Genomic DNA, 20,494 nt, shown 5'->3' with positions numbered 1-20,494 from the left:
CAGTACCTTTATCAAAACACTTGTCCCCTCCCTTCTTCCCTCCCTGACAGCCTTCTTCAACTCTTCACTCGCCAATGGCTTCTTCCCCACTGCTTTCAAACATGCTCATGTTTCCCTTAGCCTAAAAAACCCCTCCCTTGACCACATGGCTCCCTCCATCCCACTCCTACCATTCCTTTCTAAACTCTTAGAGAGAATTGCCTACATCCGCTGTCTCCATTTCCCTCTCCAATTTTCTACTGGCTTCCGCTCCCTTCGCTCCATGGAAACTGCCCTCTCTAAGGTCACTAATGATGTTCTTCTCACCAGATCTGACAGCCTCTAATCCACCCTAATCTTCTTAGATTTCTCAGGTGCCTTGGACACTGTGGACCACCTCTTCTCCTGGAAATATTATCTAACTTTGGCTTCAAACACTGTCCTCTCCTGGTTCTCCTTCTATCTCTCTGACTGTTTGACTTGCTCCCTTTGCTCCCCCCAGCCCACCTCACCGCTCTTACGCATATATGTATATATCTATAATTCTATTTATTTGTATTGATGCTTGTTTACTTGTATTGATGCTTGTTTACTTGTACTGATGTCTGTCTCTCCACCTCTAGACTGTAAGCCCATTGTGGGCAGGGATTGTCTCTCCTCATTGTTGCATTATACTTTCCCAAGCGCTCAGTACAGTGCTCTGCACACAGAAAGGACCCAATAAATACAATTGAATGAATGAATGAATCACAGAGCTCAAGGGATACAGAAACAAGTGCACAGGAGAGGCAGAAGGAATGGTGAACAAGGTGGAGAAATGAGGACTTAGTCAGGAAAGGCTTCTTGGAGGATAAAGTGTTCTATGGAATTTGAATTTTGCCATCATCAGCCCAGGTTCTTGCTCTGCTCTCTAATCGTATTTTCTATCGAGCTACTACTGAAGAACATACTTTATGTTAAGGAAAGGGTACCTTTTCCCTAAAGATACCTTACTGCCAAAAGTGAACAATGCTCTTTTTACTTATTAATCTGTATTTAAAAAGACATCCACTTAAAATGGCATTTAAAAAGCAGATAAACAATAGATGATCAGGAATGGCAAAGTTCCTCTGAAGCGATAAATTCAGGGGGCTAGAATACTTACCAAGGAATTACCAGAGGAGGGCAGCATAGCCCTAACATATAAAACAAAGCAAATCTTGTTTATAAACATGTTCAACAAAAATGTTCATTATTTGCTCAAATTAGATAGAAGCTGTACTTCTCTTCCTTTCCTCTCCCAGTCATTCATTCAATCATATTTATCGAGTGCTTACTGTGTGCAGAACACTGTACTAAGCACTTGGAAAGTACAACGTAGCAATAGAGAGAGACAATCCCGGCCCACGACGGGCTTACGGTCCTTTTCTATTCCTCTCTACCTGTCTTTGCTTAAAGTGTTCTTTCTCTCGGCCTGCCTGTTCTTCCTAACCTCTCCACTCCTAGTCCCTGGCTCCTCACTTTCCTAGGTCTGGGTTTTTTTGGTGTTGCTGTTTTTTTTTAAATGGTATTTGTTAAGTGCTTATTATGTACCAGGGTACTTCCAAACTAATCAGTTTGGAGACAGTCCATATCCCACTCGGAGCTCACAGTCCTAATCCCCATTATACAGACTAGGTAACTGAGGCACAGAGAAGTGAAGCGATTTATCCAAGGTCACACAACAGACAAGTGGCAGAGCTTGGATCAGAACTCAGATCCTCTGAGTCCCACCCAGGCCCGTGCTCTTTCCACAAGCAAAGAGTTTTATTGCTTATATGGCCCCTTCTTCTTCCTAATCATTCCTGGTCCTGGCTTTATTGTGGTAACTCGGGGTGAAGGGAAAGGCAGACGGGGACTCAGCTGTGAGAGAGCAGGGTTTGTCTTATCCCTGACCCTTCACCCGCCTCCCCCCAACTTCCTTAACCTCTACCTGGGAAGGGTCAAACTGGATGCCTGGATTCTTATCTCCGGGGAAGCTCCACGGAGTATCTTCCGTGACAACGACCCAATCGCACCAAGTCAAAATTCGTCAGAGGTAACAAGAGATGAGAGGCGGATGGGACAATCACAGCAGATGGCTAGTTTGTTGGTGAACACTCTAGCTGCGATTAGACAGAACGAGACCGGGGGGGTATCTGGTGATTTTTCATCTGCTTAGCAATGAATGTCTTCCAAGCGTTTGAACCAGCATAATTTAAAGGCTACACAGCCTTGACATGTTCACTAATTATCCTAGCTATAAGGCTTCAGCAGATTGATGTGCAGGGGCCCAACAATAAATTATTCCTTAATGATGTAAACAAACCAATAGAACAGCAAATTTATATTTTAGATCCAGTACAAAATAACGAAAAATAAAATACGAACCTCTAGTCTCAACCGATGCAAAATAACATACCTATAGCGTTAGAGTATAAATTAATGGAAAATGGAATATAGCCGCATCGCATGCTCGAGATTAATGTTAAACAAGAAAATGGACTAACAGACTGATAGCTTTGTAGCAGACAGTCCATTTATATGGAATGAGAAAATAGAATACATCTACCCAGATGAAAGAGAACTCAGAGTAAAGGATCAAAAAGTGGAAAAATTAAAAATGGATAAAGTGTTGGAGAAAATACACCGACTTATAAAGGGCTATATTTGTGGCACTCATTTAAACCTTCCCAGAATTATCAGGCAGGGGTGCACCTAAGCCATTCCTGGTTAACGGACCTCAAGAGTCCTGGATAAGTCGGCTTCTCTTTGTCTTGTCTTACGACGAGTCGTTTCCGACCCATAGCGACACCACGGATGCATCTCTCCCAGGACGCCCCGCTCTCCATCTGCAATCGTTCCAGTAGTATATCCATAGAGTTTTCTTGGTAAAAATCCGGAAGTGGTTTACCATTGCCGCCTTCCACGCAGTAAACACGAGTCACCACCCTCAACTCTCTCCCGTGCTGCTGCTGCCCAGCACGGGTGAGTTTTGACTCCTAACAGTTGCCTTCCACTAGCTAGCCACTGCCCGAGCTAGGAACGGAATGGGTAGGCCTCTGCTTGATTCTCCCTCCCGTAGCCGAGAATGGTAGAGTACTGGAAACTCTCCAGGTGCGACCCTGAGAGGGGATGGCTTTTCTTTATCAGTGCCTAAATTCATACTAGTATTATAATCACCCCCAATTCAGCAGCTGGGTCCATGGTTCCTCGTAAAACATTTACCTTTAACTTGATCTGAATCTACAAAACCATTTTATTTATTTTTATTTATTTTATCCCCCGACCCAATTTGTCCTTCGCGCCCTCATAAGTGTACGCTGCCCGGTACCTCGACTTCACGTCAAGCACGTGGCATCTACCTCTGGCCGTCGGATGACGTTGCTCTTCCCCATATCTGTTTTCTGCTTCTTAAGTTTCAACCCGATAATCAGGAAGTCCTACATTAATGAATTACATTAATGAAGATGGGCTCCAGCCTAACCTCAGCCCAGAAGGAAATCCAGAAATGACAGCAACAGCACTTTGCTATTTTCCATTGATTTTGGAAGGCGAGGCTCCTCAAAACACAGAACGTGCCACCGTGCAAAGACAAGGTACTTGTCCCAACAAATGATGAAGTCACCGTGCCAGGCAAAGCCGTGAAAAACGGCCCCGGACCCGAACCCAAACCCGATGGCTGAGCTGCTGAGGTCTACAAGCAGTAAGAGGCCTCACCGCTTAAGTACTTACACAGGCTCGTCCTCAGCATCGGAACACTATGGAGATGCCATAGGATCTTTAAAAGGCCACCCAAACCATCGTCTTCGAGGAGAAAGGTGAAAGATCAGTCTGCGGGAACCTTCAACGTATTTGACTACTCTTCGTTCATTCATTCAGTCATATTTATGGAGCTCTTACTCTGTGCAAAGCGCTGTATTAAGCGGTTGGGAGAGTACAATATAGCAACAAAAAGACACATTCTTGCCCACAACGAACTCACAGTCCAGAAAGGGAGAACTCTTCATTGTTGGCATGGCGGTAATAATGATAATGATAATAACAACTATGGTACGGTACTTGTTACACTCTTACTAGGTGCCAGGCGCTGTTCTAGATACAAGTACACGAGATTAGACACAGTCCCTCTCCCATATGGGCCTCGCAGTCAAAGTAGAAGGGAGTAGGATTCCTTCCCCATTTTACAGCTGAGGTAACTGAGGCGCAGAGACGTGAAGTTACTTGCTCAAGGTCACACAGCAGGCACATGACAGCTCCGCGATTAGAACCCAGGTCCTCTGACACCCAGGCCCGTGCTCTTTCCACTAGCCATGCTGCCTCTCATATAATAATAACAGTAATAATAAAAGGATTTATTAAGTGCTCACTGTGTGTCAGGCACTGTTTTTAAGTGCTGATCCTAGCTAGAGTTCTTCTGGACCTGCTCACTGATGATAAACTGAGCAGGACTGGGCCTGTTACCTATATTTCTTTGATCACACACTCCCGGAATCACATCGTGGCTTCAGACCACAGTGGGGCACTGTGAGAAAGATCTTTGCACCGCTGGTACCAAGATCTCTCTGCAGTTTTCATAGAGTTTATGAAGGCATTTGACACCATCGGTAGCTCCAGACCGGAAGTAGTTCCGTATATCTGTCTGCCCCGAGAAGTTCATTAAGACTCTAAAAATGCTTCACAGAGGCATGTTTGACAGTGTCCGAGACAGGGTGCCTTGCCTGATCAATTCCCAGTAGGCTGAAGATTTGCAAAGTAGGTCCACCCTTGTTCGATTTATTCTACACAGCTGGGCAGGAGGATGCAACAAGAGATTTGGACGCAGGTGTTAGAATGAGCTTCCGCTCCTCTAGGAAACCCTCGGTGATGGACTGAATATATGGGTGGAGTGAGAGAGGTCATGGGCTCTAATCCCAGCTCCACCAACCATCAGCTGTGTGACTTTGGGCAAGTCACTTCTCTGTGCCTCAGTTCCCTCATCTGTAAAAGGGGGATGAAGACTGTGCACCTCACGTGGGACAACCTGATAAGCCTGTATCTCCCCCAGCGCTTAGAACAGTGCTTGGCACATAGTAAGTGCTTAACAAATACCAATGTTATCATTATTATTAGAGAGATGAGTCAAGGGTAATGCCAAGTTTCTCGGCTTGAGACAGGGAGGACGGTGGAGGGAAAGTCAGAGGGAGGTCATTGTTTGGGTGGGAAGATAAGGAGCACTGAGCTTTGGACACATTGGGTTGGAGGTGTCGATGGGATATCCAAGTAGAGATGTCTTGAAGGCAGGAGGAAATGTGAGATTGAAGAGTAGGAGAGAGGTCCGGACTAGAGAGGTAGATCTGGGGGTGTCTGCTTTATTTATTTTTGACCTCTCTGCTTGTACGTATTTTTCTCGTTTAGACTCTCCCATGGGAATGCAAGCTTCTTGTGGTCAGGGAAAGCATCCCTTCTCTATTCTGTACTTCCCTAGCACCCACAGTGCCCCACAGCAAGTTTTTGTTCAATAAATGCTACTACGACTTCAGATGGGGAAGTGAAGGTTCAAATCGAGAAGGCCGGCACACCGTCTGGGAGACCGCCAGAGCGTGGGTAGCAGCAGGATGGTAGGCCTCAGAGCAAGCTGAAGTTTTACGGTGCTGAGCGTGGCTCAGTGGAAAGAACCCGGGCTTGGGAGTCAGAGGTCATGGGTTCGAATCCTGGCTCTGCCACTTGTTGGCTGTGTGACTGTGGGCAAGTCACTTAACTTCTCTGGGTCTCAGTTACCTCATCTGTAAAATGGGGATTAACTGTGAGCCTCACGTGGGACAACCTGATTATCCTGTATGTACCCCAGCACTTAGAACAGTGCTCTGCACATAGTAAGCGCTTAACAAATACCAACATTATTATTATTCTCTATGGCTGTGAGACCTAGCTTCCCCCAATGCCACAACTGATTCGTTCGGCAGTTTCCCCGGGGTCACTTCCGGGCCAGATTCAACACCGGGTGGCAAGGCAGGATCTCCGAAAGCGAAACCCCGGAATGAGAAGCCAATCACCTAATACTGAAGGGAGCACGTGGGAGGAAAATGGAGAGCACGCGGTGACCCAAAATGGGGCAGAAGAAAACAAGAGGGACAGAGGAAAAATTTTACGGACATAGTTGTACAAAAGCATTCGACAGTACTGGGAAGCAGGGTGGCATCCCGGAAAGAGTCCGGGCCTGGGAGTCAGTGGACCCATTAATACCACCTTGCCAACAATGAAGGTTTCTCCCCCTCTGGACTGTGAGCTCGTTGTGGGCAGGAATGTGTCTTTTTGTTATGTTGTACTCTCCCAGGCACTTAAGACAGAGCTTTGCACACAGTAAGCGCTCAATAAATACGACTGAATGAATGAACCAAGAGTAGTCAAATACGTCGAAGGTATCCGCAGTCTGATCTTTCACCTTTCTCCTCGAAAACGATGATTTGGGTGGCATTTTTAAGATCCTATGGCTCCGTCCTAAGATCCTTGGCTCTGTCACTCGCCTGCTGTGTGACTTTGGTTAAATCCCAACTTCCCTAGGCCTCAGTTTCCTCAACTGTCAAACGGGGATTCGATAACTGTTCTCTCTCCTATTTAGTCCTTTGACCCCCTCCTGCCACGGAGGGTCGTTGCTCCAGGCCTGCTCTACGTGCTCTGGCCGGCGATGAAAGCTGCTCCCATGGGCTCTCAGACCCCTCCATCCCCGCCGAGACTTCGAGTCTATTTTGTGTATTTGTTTGTGCTGTTTGAATATTTCCTCAATCAACAGTGTTTACTGTATGCAGAGCTCTGTACTAAGCGCTTGGGAGAGTACAATACAACCGAGTCAGTAGACTCGTTCCCTGCCCACGACAAGCTTCAGTTCGGGGGGCGGGGGGAGGGGGTGGCAGACATTAATACAGATAAATCATTTATAATATATAATTCATAGATTTGTACATAAATGCTGTGGGGATGGGGGTGGGGCGAATACCAAATGCCCAAAGGTCACGGATCCAAGTGCTTAGATGACACGGAAGGGAGAGAGAGCCAGGGAAAAGAGGGCTTAATTGGGGAAGGCCTCTTGGAGGAGAAGTGACCTCAATAAGGCTTCGAAGGTGGGAAGAGTGGTGGTCAGATATGAAAGGGGAGGGAGTTCCAGGCCAGAGGAAGGACATGGGAAAGGGGTTAGCAGTGAGACAGATGAGAATGGTACACAGTGAGCAAGTTGGTGCTAGAGGAGTAAAGGGTGCGGGCTGGGCTGTAGCAGGAGATTAGGGAGGTAATGATGATAATAATCATAATAATGATGGTATTTCTTAAGCACTTACTGTTCTAAGCGCCGGGGTAGATACAGGGTCATCAGGTTGTCCCACGTGGGGCTCATAGTCTTAATCCCCATTTTACAGATGAGGGAACTGAGCCACGGAGAAGTTAAGTGGCTTGCCCCAGGTCACACAGCAGACAAGTGTCAGAGCGGGATTAGAACCTACGTACTTTGACTCCCAAACCCGTGCTCTTTCCACTGAGAGGGTAGATAGAAGTTAATCAGGCCAGATGCAGTCCCTGTCTCTAGTGGCGCTTGTGGTCTAAATAATAATAATAATGATGATGGTATTTGTTAAGCGCTTATGATGTGCCAAGCACTGTTCTAAGCACTGTGGTAGATACAGGGTAATCAGGTTGTCCCACGTGGAACAACAGATGAGGTAACTGAGGCACAGAGAAGTGAAGTGACTTGTCCAAGGTCACACAGCTGATTAGTGGCAGAGTGGGGATTAGAACCCATGACCTCTGACTCCCAAGCCCGGCCTCTTTCCACTAATCCATGCTGTTTCTCATAAACTACTCACGCTACTAAATAGTAGTATTTATTAAGTACTTATTATGGGCAGAGCACTGTACTAAGTGTTGAGTTTGTCACAAGGGGACCAACTGAGTGCTTTAAAGGCGGTGATAAGGGGTTTCTGTTTGATGCAGAAATGGATGGGCAACCACCAGCGGTTCTTGAGGAGTGGGGAAGATGCAGACTGAACAGTTATTTAGTAAAATAAGCCGGGCAGCAGAGTGAAGTATAGATTGGACTGGGGAGAGATGGGAGGTAGGACGGGGAGGTCAGCGAGAAGGCTGATGAAGTAGTCAAGTTGGGATAGGACAAGTGGTGGGATCAGTAGCAGTTTGGATGGGGAGGAAAGAATGAATTTTAGCGATGTTGTGAAAGCAGACCGATAGGATTAGGTGAAAGATTGAATATGTGGGTTGAATTCAATCCTTTCTCCCCACTTAAACTCTTAGCTTGTGAGGCCCTGAAGGACAGGGACAGTGTCTAATAATCACTTATGCATTCCCTCTCAACACTTAGTACGGTGTTCTGCCCACAGTAAGCACTTAATAAATGCTATTACTATTATTTAGACTGTGAGCCCCATGTGGGACAGGGACTGTGTTCCGCCTGATTAACTTCTATCCACCCTAGAGCTCAGAACAGTGCTTGACACATAGTAAATGCTTAACAAATGCCATATGCCAAAAAACGAAAACAAAACTGCATCTCATCAGAAAACCGGGAGGCAAATCGACATGACTCACTGCAATAAAGAAAGAAGTGGCTCTTTTTGAGCAGACGTTGCAGGAGGATCTTGAGACAAAGAAGTCAAAGCAGAAATGGCACCAGGGCTGGAAACTCAAACAGCAGAAAAAGAGAGAGTCCTTGTAGATGCCGGGAGAGGAAATAAACACGATTCCCTAATCTCTGAGTACTGACATTCTAGTGCGGGGAGCAGGCATTAAAATAAATTACAAATCTCAGGACCTAGGCTCATCTGCCCTTCCTGATAGGAGATTGCATTTATCTTGTCACATTTATACTGACGCCTGTCTACTTGTTTTGTCTGTCTTCCCCTTCTAGACTGTGAGCCCCTCGTTGGATAGGGATTGTCTCTGTTGCCGAATTGTACTTTCCAAGTGCTTAGTACAGGGCTCTGTCCACAGTAAGCACTCAATACATACGATTGAATGAATGAATTTATCAACATTTTTAGGACAGAGGCTTCAGGGAGATCATGGTAATCAGAGGTAGAAATGAAAACAGCTCCAGGCACTGCTAATAGCAAACCCAACCCAAGATTAATTTTACATTCTATCTAATGAGGTAGAAACTGTCATCATACACGGGCTTATCGGGTTCATTCAGATGAATGGATAAAATGAGTCCCTTCCATGCTTTTCTACCCCAACTCCTTCCTAACCTGATTCATTACAACATCCCCATCTACTCGCTGTTTGTGCCTCTCCAAAAGTTGGCAACTTGTCTCCACGGTTGGCATTTGAATTTAAGCTTCTGAGCCTAGTTTTCTTAACCCCCAAATCTTTTCTTTTTCTTTTTTATGGTACTGAATAATAATAATGGCATTTAAGTGCTTACTATGTGCCAGGCACTTTACTAAGCGCTGGGGTGGATACAAGCAAATCAGGTTGGACCCAGTCCCTGTCCAACATGGGGCTCACAGTCTCAATCTCCATTTTATAGATAACTGAGGCACAGAGAAGTGAGGTGACTTGCTCAAGGTCACACAGCAGACGAGCGGAGGAGCCGGGATTAGAACCCATAATCTTTGTATTTGTTAAGGATTTACTGTGCCAGGCTGGGGTAGATACACGGTAATCGGGTCAGACACAGTTCCTGTCCCACATAGGCTCACAATCTCTATCCCCATTTTACAGATGAGGTAACGGTCACAGAGAAGTGAAGTGAGGAAAAGCAGCATGGCCTAGTAGACAGAGGACAGGACTGGGAGTCAGAAGGACCTGGGTTCTAATCCCAGTTCTGCCCTTGTGGGGTGTGTGACCTTGGGCGAGTCACTTCACTTTTCTGGGCCTCAGTTACCTCTTCTGTAAAATAGGGATTAAGACTGTGAGCTCCATGTGGGGCAGGGATCGTGTCCAACCCAATTTGTTTAAATTCCCCCCCCCCCCCCCCGGTGCTTAGTACAGTGCCTGGCATAGTAAGCGCTTAACAAATACCACAATTATTATTATTATTACTTGCTCAAGGTCACACAGCAGATGGGTGGCGGGACCTGGATCAGGATCCAGGTTCTTCTGACTCCATGGCCCGTGCTCTATCCACTAAGCCCTGCTGCTTCTCATTGCCTAATCCTCCACTCTTTTCTCAGAATCATCTTATTCCAGTCATCCATGAGAGCCAGCAGACTTTCAGCAGCCACGTCTGACAGAGAAACAGTACTCCATTCCCCCATTTCTACTCCACTTCTGTCACCATTCTCCTCGTTTATTTTATTGAGTCATTCGATCGTATTTATTGAGTCCTCACCAGAGCACTGTACTAAACACTTTGAAAGTAAAATTCAGCAATAAAGAGAGACAATCCCTGCCCACACTGGGAAAGCGCTTAGTACAGTGCTCTGCTCATAGTAAGCGCTCAATAAATACTATTGAATGAAAGAAGGGGGAAGACATATCAAGACAAGTAAACTGGCATCAATATAAATAACCAGAATTATAGATAAGTACATATACACACAAGTGTTGTGGGGAGGGGAGGGGGGGTAGAGCAAAGGGAGTGAGTCGGGGTGACGCGGAGGGAAGGGGGAGCTGAGGAAAAGGGGGGCTTTGACTGGGAAGGTCTCTTGGAGGAGGCGAGCCTTCAGCAGGGATTTGACCGGGGGGGCGGGGAGTGTGATTGGCGGATCTGAGGAGGGAAGGGGTTCAATAAATACTACTGGATACGTACTATGGACTGATTTACCATTTTAAAAATAGGAACAAAAATATATCCCCTGTTCAAATCATTAGCGCAAATTCTGATCAAAGAATTACATGAATTCAATAGATTCCCCCCTCTTAGCTAGTTGCAATTCCTTTCTTTCAAAAAGTAATCCCAATCACAAAATACTCATTTATCACTGTCTTTGAGGAATAAATTTCTCCCTCCTAACCAATGTTAAAGTGCTTCTTTGCTTTGGCAAATTGATCTCTTGTTTAAAATGATCAATCCATCCATGGCATTTATTGAGTGCTCACCGGGGGCAGGGCGCTGTACTAAGCACTCGGGCAAGTAAAATAGAATTGGTAGATTTGTTCCTTTAAAGAAGGCTTGAAAAATACAAGCAGAAAAACAAGGCTGCATGACGACATGCTGTTATTAGCATTTCATCAAGCTACCCTTTCAGCACGTATTCCCAACGGAACGGAACTTGCCCGGTTGCTAGGCGACCACATCGGCAGCCTCAAATCCCTTTAAGTTGCCTTAGGATTCTTCAAGGTCATATGGGTGTTTGGATTGGCTCGGTGCACCTTTGAGAGACTCTCTCAGAACAATGTACACCCCAGGGAGGTCCAGGCTAGGCTGGACCTGGATCGTAGGTTCAGGGATTTCTTAAGAGACGTTTCTGATACCCCTCTATGTTCCTAACATCCATAGGGGGAGACGGGGAGGAAATCCCCAGCAGAGGAATAATTAACGGCCCGGCCAACGTATTCACGGAGCATCTGAACCCCAAAGACGTGTCGGGGTATCCCAGGGTGATGTGCCAAGTCGGCATGGGATTCGGGTACTCCCTACTGCTGTAAAATGCACTGTTGGAGATTTGAGCACATTTGGCAGCATTGGGGAATTGTAACATTGAAACTCTCCCATAAAGAACATTCTTGTGGCAGTGGTTTGTTGGGGGTTTTTTCTGTAAAGAAAGTATAAAAATGTGCTCTGTGTTCTTTTGTGTAGAAGCTTGAGGTTTGAGAATGAAGCCGCTAACAGGAAACATATGGAAAAGATCTCTAGTAAAATGAAAACCTGGTCCAAATGCCACGTGTTACATACCGATGTGTCAAATAATCTAAGAACTAGTTGAGCATTTACCTTACAAGGTCAGTGAATCACTCACTGTGAAGTTTAAGAATGAAAACAAGCAGAAAAATCTGGTAAACTCTTTAAAAACTCAGGACAGAAAACAATTTTGAACAAAAGAAAGATTAAGTCGTCTACTCACTAGTTTGCTTGCAAAGCCTGGAAAAGTACTCTAAAAAGGATTAGCTCAACCATGTACCATGCCAAAAGACACAGCCTTGAAGTTTGTGCTCAGAAGTTGCACAGCTTTTTAAAAAAACATAAAAGTAAAGTCCTTAACCATTATTTTGTTTATGCAGGGAAATGCTTGCACTTGGGTTATTTGCAGTAGTAAGATGCACTGGAATGCCTTTTTTTCCTTCATTTAATATATTTTCATAGTTCTGTACGACAAACCGTGTCCAAATACGCTGCTCAGGAGAGGCATCTATGCTCCAATCTTTTACATACTAAACTTAGAGTGAATTCAAGAGTTGCTTGCTATTAAAAAATAATAGGGGAGGGGTTGAGGGTAAGGAAAGGAAGAAGTACTGCTTTGTAATTTAAAGCAATAAACTTTTAAAATCCAGCAACAACCCCATCATGTGTCCTAACTACTCCAAATGGTGGAAATTATTTACTTGGGGAAAATGTTTTGCTTTTTGTTAAACCATCTGCACAGATGAAGATTATCTTCACTGCACGGGTCTGAGGCTGTCCAGATGCTCGGATATCCAGGATAACTAAAAATTTGACATTTTCCCTAAGTTCATGTAACGGGGGGAGCATTATTAATAGTGGTTCTTATTGAGTTACCTCTCAGGGTCACACCTGGAGAGTTTCCAGTACTCTTCGATTAGACTGTAAGCCCGTCAAACGGCAGGGACTGTCTCTATCTGTTGCCGACTTGTTCATCCCAAGCGCTTAGTACAGTGCTCTGCACATAGTAAGCGCTCAATAAATACTATTGAATGAATGAATGAATGGGAGGGAGAATCAAGAAGAGGCATATCCACTCCATTCCTGGCTTGCAGTGGAAGGCCATCTGCAACAAGTCAAATCTCACCCGCGCTGGGCAGCAGCAGCAGGGGAGAGAGTCAAGGGCAGAGTCCACTCAAGGTTACTGCCCGGAAGGAGGCAGTGGTAAACCGCTTCTGGATTTTTACCAAGAAAACTCTACTCCACTACCACTACCGGAACGACCGCAGATGGAGATGGGGCGTTCTGGGAGAGATGCGTCCTTGGCGTCGCTATGGGTCGGACACTACTCGACAGCATAAGACAACTTATTGAGTGCACGCCCTCCACCCCCTTGCCCCCCTATTGGGTATGTTGCCCTATACTAAGCGCTTGGGAAGTAGAAAACAAGCAAGTGACATATTCCCTACCCACAGGCATTTAGAGTGTTTACTGCTTTAATACTGGATCTACATGGACCTTGGGGAAGGAAACGATTAATGTTGAGAAACCCTCGACTGGGGGTCCGGGGTGGGGGGTGTCGGGGAGACCAGACCATTTCTAGGGGAACCCGCTCCCCAAGATAACAGAAGAAATGGGTGTGAAGACAATAGCGAGACAGACTTGTGGGCATCAACGGGAAATTGACCGGAAGCCCCACTTCAAGAAGGGAAGAGGCACCCACCTATTAGCTGACCCTGCCGTAGCAGACAGACAAGCACAGTGGCAGAGACGACAATCTTTACTTGGCAAGAAACTGATTTAAAGGGTCACTCCAAGTGTAGGGAACACCAGAGTGTATACTAAGCTTGTGCAGTGGACGGTGAGGAGACAGAAGGAAGCGATAGCGTCGCTCCATCCTCCTGGCAGTGCTCACACGAACCTGAGAGCGGGACGGGTTCCCTCCCGCCCCCGAGACCGTGTGCTCATTGTGGGCGGGGAATGTCACTGTTTACTGTTGTCTTGTACTTTCCCAAGCGCTGAGTACGGTGTTCTGCCCACAGTAAATGCTCAATAAATACAATCAAATGAGTGAAGGAACATGTGCCCCTTTTGCCCCTGGGCTTTTTTGCTCTTGCCCACGGGGTGGGTGGGTTTCTCCCTCTCTCCTGGATACCAGGGTCCCTGGTGTCTTGGTCTTTGGGCAGAGAGGGGAGCTCTGCCAGGGGACAAGGGTGAGTCAGGGAGCCAGGCAATCAATTCAGTTCCATTCACACAACGAGCGTCGCCCGCTGTGGTAAAACTGCTCGGACGGGGAGGAGGGGCCGTGGGCTAACGCTCGGGCTAACGCTCGGTACGACTCGGGGTGAGGTTGACTGCAAGAGTTCGGGCACTAACCTCAGTGACCTCCTCTTTCTTCCTCGGTAACACCGCCCTTAATCCCGCCCCTCCATCTCCGTCTCGGCTTGGTTTAGGTTCGTCATATCACGGTTAGACTACTGTATCGAACGCATCAAGCCCTTACTACGTGCGGAGCGCTGTATTAAGTGCTTGGGACTGTAGAGTACAATAGAGGTGGCCAGACATGATCCCTGCCCCCAAGGGACCTATGGTCCAGAGGGGGAGACTGCTGTTGAAATAAATCACAGCTGGAGGAAATGGAATTTACAGAGAGGAAATAAAGATACGCACGAGTGCTGTGGTGCGTCTAAAGGGTAAAGATCCCAATGCATAGATGACCCAGAAGAGAGAGTGAGTAGAGGAAAGGAGGGCTTAGTCAGGGTAGGCCTCTTGGAGGAGATGTACTTTGAGGATAGCGTTGAAGGTAGGGAGAGCGGTGGTCTGTTGGCTATGAAGGGGGAGAGAGATCCAGGACAGAGGCGGGATGTGGGCAAGAGGTCGTCAGTGAGAAAGACAAAATTGAGGTTCACTGAGTAGATTGGTGTTATAGGAGCCGAGTGTGAATTCAGGGTTGTAGTAGGAGATCTGCGAGGTCAAGGTAGGAGTCGAGTGCCTTAAAGCCGATGGCAAAGAGTTTCTGTTTGATGCCGAGAGGGGTGGGCGACCGTCGGAGGCTTTAAAGACGAGGGTGATGTGGACTGTGTGGTTTTTTTTTTTTTTTTAGAAGAATGAACCGGCCAGCAGAAAGGACTGGAGAGAGGAGAGACAGGAGGCAGGGAGATCAGCCAAGAAGCTGATGCAGCGGTCAAGGCGAGATACGATAAGCGATTGGATCAGTGTGGCCTGATTCTCCCGATGCTGTAAAGGGAGATCTGACAGGATTTGGTGACAGACTGAATATGCAGGCTGAATGAGAGATGAGTTGAGGATAATGCCAAGGTTACAGGCTTGTGAGCCGGGGGTGGGGGGACAGTGGTGCCGTCTACGGCCGTGGCAACATCTGGTAGAGACAGGGTTTGGGTGGGAAGATAAGGAGTTCTGTTTCGGACACAATAAAGGCAGGCACGCTCATTGAATCAAGAAGGCTGGCACGCCCTTTGAGAGACTGTACGATACAGTGTGGTGAGGTGAGAGGCTCCAGACGGAAGTCAAGACCTACAGAACTGTGGACTGCCCCACTTTCTCTCCAGCTGCAAAACCTGGGCCCTTCAGACGGCCCATTTGACTCCTCGAGTCGTTCTACCGGTGTCACGGGCTGTAGTCAGCAACGATAAAAAGAACCCGGTCTCCTACCAGACTGAGCCCCCCTTTTCTTCTGCTCCTCCTCCCCTCCCCATCGCCCCTGCTCCCTCCCTCTGCTCTACCCCTCTTCCCGCCCCACAGCACTTGTGCACATTTGTACATATTTATTATTCTATTTATTTTACTAATGCTGTGCATATACCTATAATTCTATTTATTTTGATGCTATTGTCACCTGTCCACTTGCTTTGTTTTGTTGTCTGTCTCCCCCCTTCTAGACTGTGAGCCCGTTGTGGGGTAGGGATTGTCTCTGTTGCCGAATTGTACTTTCCAAGCGCTTAGTACAGTGCTCTGCACACAGTAAGCACTCAATAAGTCCGACTGAATGAATGAGTTCTGTCCATTTCACCTCCTCCATCTTCCACCCCTGTTCCACCTAGGGAAGCTGAGGACGGGCTACTCATCCAACTGCCGGAGTCGGGTAAACTCAATTTGGGAAATGAAAACCAAACTGGGCAGAGGAAATATTTTAAGGATGCAGCGAAACCACATCTGAGCACTGCGTCGTAGCTGCAGTGGGGGCCGCAATCAACAGGAGCGGTTTTGCAACGACTGTGAGCCAAAGAAGCAAAAGCTGAAAGGGCACCAGGCGCCCCAAACAAAAGAATAATAATAATAATAATAATATTTATGGTGCTTGTCAAGCACTTAACTATGTGCCGGGCACTGTATTGAGCTAATCAGGTTGGACACAGTCCCTGTCCTGCGTGGGGCTCACTGTCTCAATCCCCATTTTATAGATGAGGTAACTGAGGCCCAGAGAAGTGAAGTGACTTGCCCAAGGTCACACAGCAGACAAGTGGCTGAGCTGGGATTAGAACCCATGACCTTCTGACTCCCAGGCCTGTGTTCTATCCACTACACCATGCTGCTTCTGCCGTATGGCAGAACAGCACCATTGGGGACAGATTTTGTGTGGGTACAGTACGGTCATTCCTTCATTCATTCAATCGTATTTATTGAGCACTTACTGTGTGCAGAGCACTGTATTAAGTGCTTGGGAAGTACAATTCAGTAACAAGTAGAGACAATCCCTGCCCACAATGGGCTCGCAGTCTAGAAGGTGGGAGACAGGTATCAAAACAAGTAAACGGGCATCAGTAGCATCATTATAAATAAAAAGAATTATAGATATCTACACATCATTAATAAAAAATAAATAGAATTATAATTATAAATATGTACATATATACACAAGTGCTCTCATAATATCCCAACTGGATTATTGTGTCAGCCTCCTCTCTGATCTCCCTTCCTCCTGTCTCTCCCCACTCCAGTCTATTCTTCATTCCGTTGCCCGGATCATCTTCCTAAAGAAACACTCTGGGCATGTCACTCCCCTTCTCAAAAACCTCCAGGGGTTGCCTATCAACTTTCGCAGGAAACAAAAACTCCTCACTCTTGGCTTCAAAGCTCTCCAACACCTTACCCCCTCCTACCTCACCTCCCTTTTTTCTTTCTACCACCCACCCCGTACACTCCACTCCTCTGCCGCTCACCTCCTCACCATCCCCCGTTCACACCCGTCCCGCCCTCGACCCCTGGTCCACGTCCTACCACTGTCCTGGAACGCCCTCCCTCCTCACCTCCGCCAAACTAACTCTCTTTCCCTCTTCAAAGCCCTACTGAGAGCTCACCTCCTCCAGGAGGCCTTCCCAGACTGAGCTTCCCCTTTTCCCTCTGCTCCCCTTCCCCTCCCCCACCACCCTCTGCTCTTCCCCCTTCCCCTCTCCTCAGCACTGTGCTCATTTGTATATGTTATTTATTACCCTATTTATTTTGTTAATGTGTATAACTCCTTGATTCTATTTATCTTGATGATATTGTCTTGTTTTGTTTTGTTCTGTTTTGCTTTGCTGTCTGTCTCCCCCGTTTAGACTGTGAGCCCGTCACTGGGCAGGGATTGTCTCTATCTGTTGCCGAATTGTACATTCTAAGTGCTTAGTACAGTGCTCTGCACATAGTAAGTGCTCAATAAATACTATTGAATGAGTGTATGAATATGGGGCGGGGATGGGGGTAGAGCAAAGGGAGTGAGTCGGGGCGATAGGGAGGGGAGGGGGAGCAGAGGAAAAGGGGGGTTTGTCTGGGAAGGTCTCTAGACTGTGAGCTCGTTGTGGGCAGGGAATGTTTGCTGTTGTTGTAGGGTACTCTCCCCCAAGCACTCAGTACAGTGCTCTGCATACAGTAAGCGCTCAATACATACGAGTGAATGAATGAATAAAGGATGTTGGGGCAGCATCATCCCTTTCAGTAACTCTCACGCTCATTGGCGATTGCCCAGTCAGCGACACTGTCAAGCACAGAGGACAAATACATAAACACACTTGCTCACGTATGTCTAGATAAAATACCCATGTTCCCCCATTTTTCCACTGAGATCTGTCCCACCAAAACCTTCCTGGCTTTCCACCCTAAGCCCGATGTGGGCGGCGACCCCATCTGCCAACTCCGTTATGTCGTCCTCTCCCAAGCATTTAGTACAGCGCTCTGTCTCCGGTGAGCTCTCAAGTAATACCACTGATCGATTCCCGTCGACGTTATTATCCTCCCTGTGACTTTAGCCCCTCACCTTCCCACTGTCATTCTGCTGGCACACCCACTCTAGGGCTAAAATTTGCACATTTTTCTTCAAAAGCATCTCCCACTTCCACCCTTTTCTCTCCACCCACAGGGCCGCTACCCTGGTCCGAGCATTCACTGCATTACAATTGGATTATTGAATCAGCCTGTTCCTTTAGTCTCCCTGTCTCTACCCTCTCCACCAGCTTTGCTACCCAGTTCATCTTCCTCTAATGTTACTGAGCACATCTTCCCTCTCCTCAAATCAATCGATCAATCATAATGATTGAGCACTCACTGTGTGCAGAGCACTGTCTTAAACGCTTGGGAGCGGACACCACAACAGAGTTGGTAGACATGTTCCCTGTCCACAAGGAGCTTACAACCTGGAGGGAAAACCTCTGAGTGCCATTTCCTTCCACATCAAGCAAAGACTCCTTACCATCGGCTTCAAGTCTCTCCATCTGCTCTCTCCACCTAATCAATCAATCCATGGGATTGATCAAGTGCATACTGTGTGCAGGGCACTGTACTAAGCATTTGAGTAGTGCACTAAAGGCGATTCATTATCTCTCCTCACCTGCCACTCCCCAATCACACTCTTCACTCCTCCTAAGTCCACTTCTGGGCTATAGCCCGCTCTCATCTTGACTGCCTCACATTACCCCCGAGGCTCGAGACTTCCTTCCCCAAATTTTCCAGACCTCAACCTTTTCCACCTTCCACCTTTTCCTCCTAAAATCCCCTCGCTTTCCAACACGCCTTCTCTGATTAAGTATCTCTTCAGCTGCCTCTTGCACTTATGTATTTATTTTTGACCATCCTCGGTACAGGTGGACCATTCCACTTCATTTATTCTGACTCTATAGCTTGTGTACATTTCTATGTCTGTCTCCTCCCCCAGTGAGTGGAAATTATTTGTAAGAAATGTGTTTTGTGCTTCTGTTGCATTTTCCGGGTGCTAAATACAATGCGTTGCATTACCATTTCTACTAGGGTCAATTTCATGTAATGAAATCACATCCGACTGTGTAGTAATAATAATAATTAGGGTGCCTGTTAAGCGCTTACTATGTGACAAGCACTGCTCTAAGCGCCGGGGTAGATGCAAGTTAATCAGGTTGGACACAGTCCCTGTCCCACATGGGACATCCCCATTTTCCAGATGAGGTAACTGAGGCCCAGAGAAGCAAAGTGACTTGCACAGGGTCATGCAGCAGGACATGTGGCAGAGCCAGGAATAGAACCCAGATCCCTCCTACTCCCAGGCCTGGGCTGTATCCACTAAGTCCCGCTGTTTAGCACAAACTATGTGCCAATCCCTGTACTGATTGCTGGGAGGGATGCAGTATATGCAGATTGGAAACAATTCCTGTCCCACACGGGACTTACATTCTAGGAAGGAGAAGCAGCGTGGCTTCGTGGAAAGAGCCCGGGCTTGAGAGTCAGAGGATGTGGGTTCTAATGCCGCCTCCGCCACTTGTCCGCGGTGTGACCCTGGGCAAGTCACTTAACTTCTCTGTGCCTCAGTAACCTCATCTGGAAAATGGGGGTTAAAAGTGTGAACCCCATGTGATATTACCCTGTATCTATCTCAGTGCTTAGAACAGTGCTTGGCACAGAGTAAGCTCTTAACGAAAACCATAATTATTATTATTCTTATTATTCTTAATAACAGGCATTGAATTCTCTTTTAACAGATGAGGAAACAGACACAGAGAATTTAAGTGACTCGCTCAAGGTCACATAGAGGTAAATGTCAGAGTCGGCATTAGAACCCAGGTCCTCCGACTCCCAGGCCCCTGCTATTTCCACTAAGCCATATTGCTTTAAGTCTAAGTATCAGATATCTTTAGTCATCCTTATCAATGGATGAATCCATGACAGTGTGTGATGAAATCTAGCAAAAAAGTCAGTTATGCCTTAAACTCCACCTAACTCTCATTCCTTTTGGCTCTAATCCCGGCTCCGCCACTTGCCAGGTGTGTGATTTTGGGCAGGTCACTTAACTTCTCTGTGCCTCAGTTACCTCACCCATAAAATGGGGATTAAAACTGTGAGCCCCTCGTGGGACAACCTGATCACCTTGTATCCCCCCCAATGCTTAGAACAGTGCTTTGCACATAATAAGCACTTAACAAATACTACTATTATTATTATTACTATATAAATTTGCAATGGGGCTGGTGAATATGCAGAAGATGTAAACTGTTCTACTGTAAAAGTGAGCTAATTAAGGCAAATCATTTTTAGCTAATAAAGCTTTGCTTTAAGGCAGTATCGAATTTCTGCAAGAAACACTATAAACCCAGAGAAAAACGGTAATTGTAAAAGGAATCAAATTTAGCCTCTGCCTCCATAAAATGCTGAGTTCCTCCTTAAATCTACTGAAGCATTTAGTCAGTGACCCTCAGTTGTGAGAACACATTTGGCATGGATATTAAAATAAAAACAATAATCAGTGCACGCTGTTTCTTTTGGTTTCTGTAATTTACCCTTCAGAGTAAAAGAAATTCCGGCCACACCTCA

At 46.6% G+C, this 20,494-nt stretch overlaps 1 protein-coding gene across 2 annotated transcripts in view; it reads right to left on the bottom strand.

Moving 5' to 3' along the window:
- Positions 1 to 20,494, bottom strand: part of LOC103170973 (centromere protein P) — a 267,419-nt gene that overhangs the window by 161,426 nt on the left and 85,499 nt on the right. The gene's annotated exons all lie outside the window — the stretch shown is intronic.

This window comes from Ornithorhynchus anatinus, chromosome X1, assembly GCF_004115215.2.
Source record: "Ornithorhynchus anatinus isolate Pmale09 chromosome X1, mOrnAna1.pri.v4, whole genome shotgun sequence".
Taxonomy (NCBI): domain Eukaryota; kingdom Metazoa; phylum Chordata; class Mammalia; order Monotremata; family Ornithorhynchidae; genus Ornithorhynchus; species Ornithorhynchus anatinus.
Note: the sequence above shows the minus strand (reverse complement) of the source record. Positions and strands in the feature narration are given on the sequence as shown.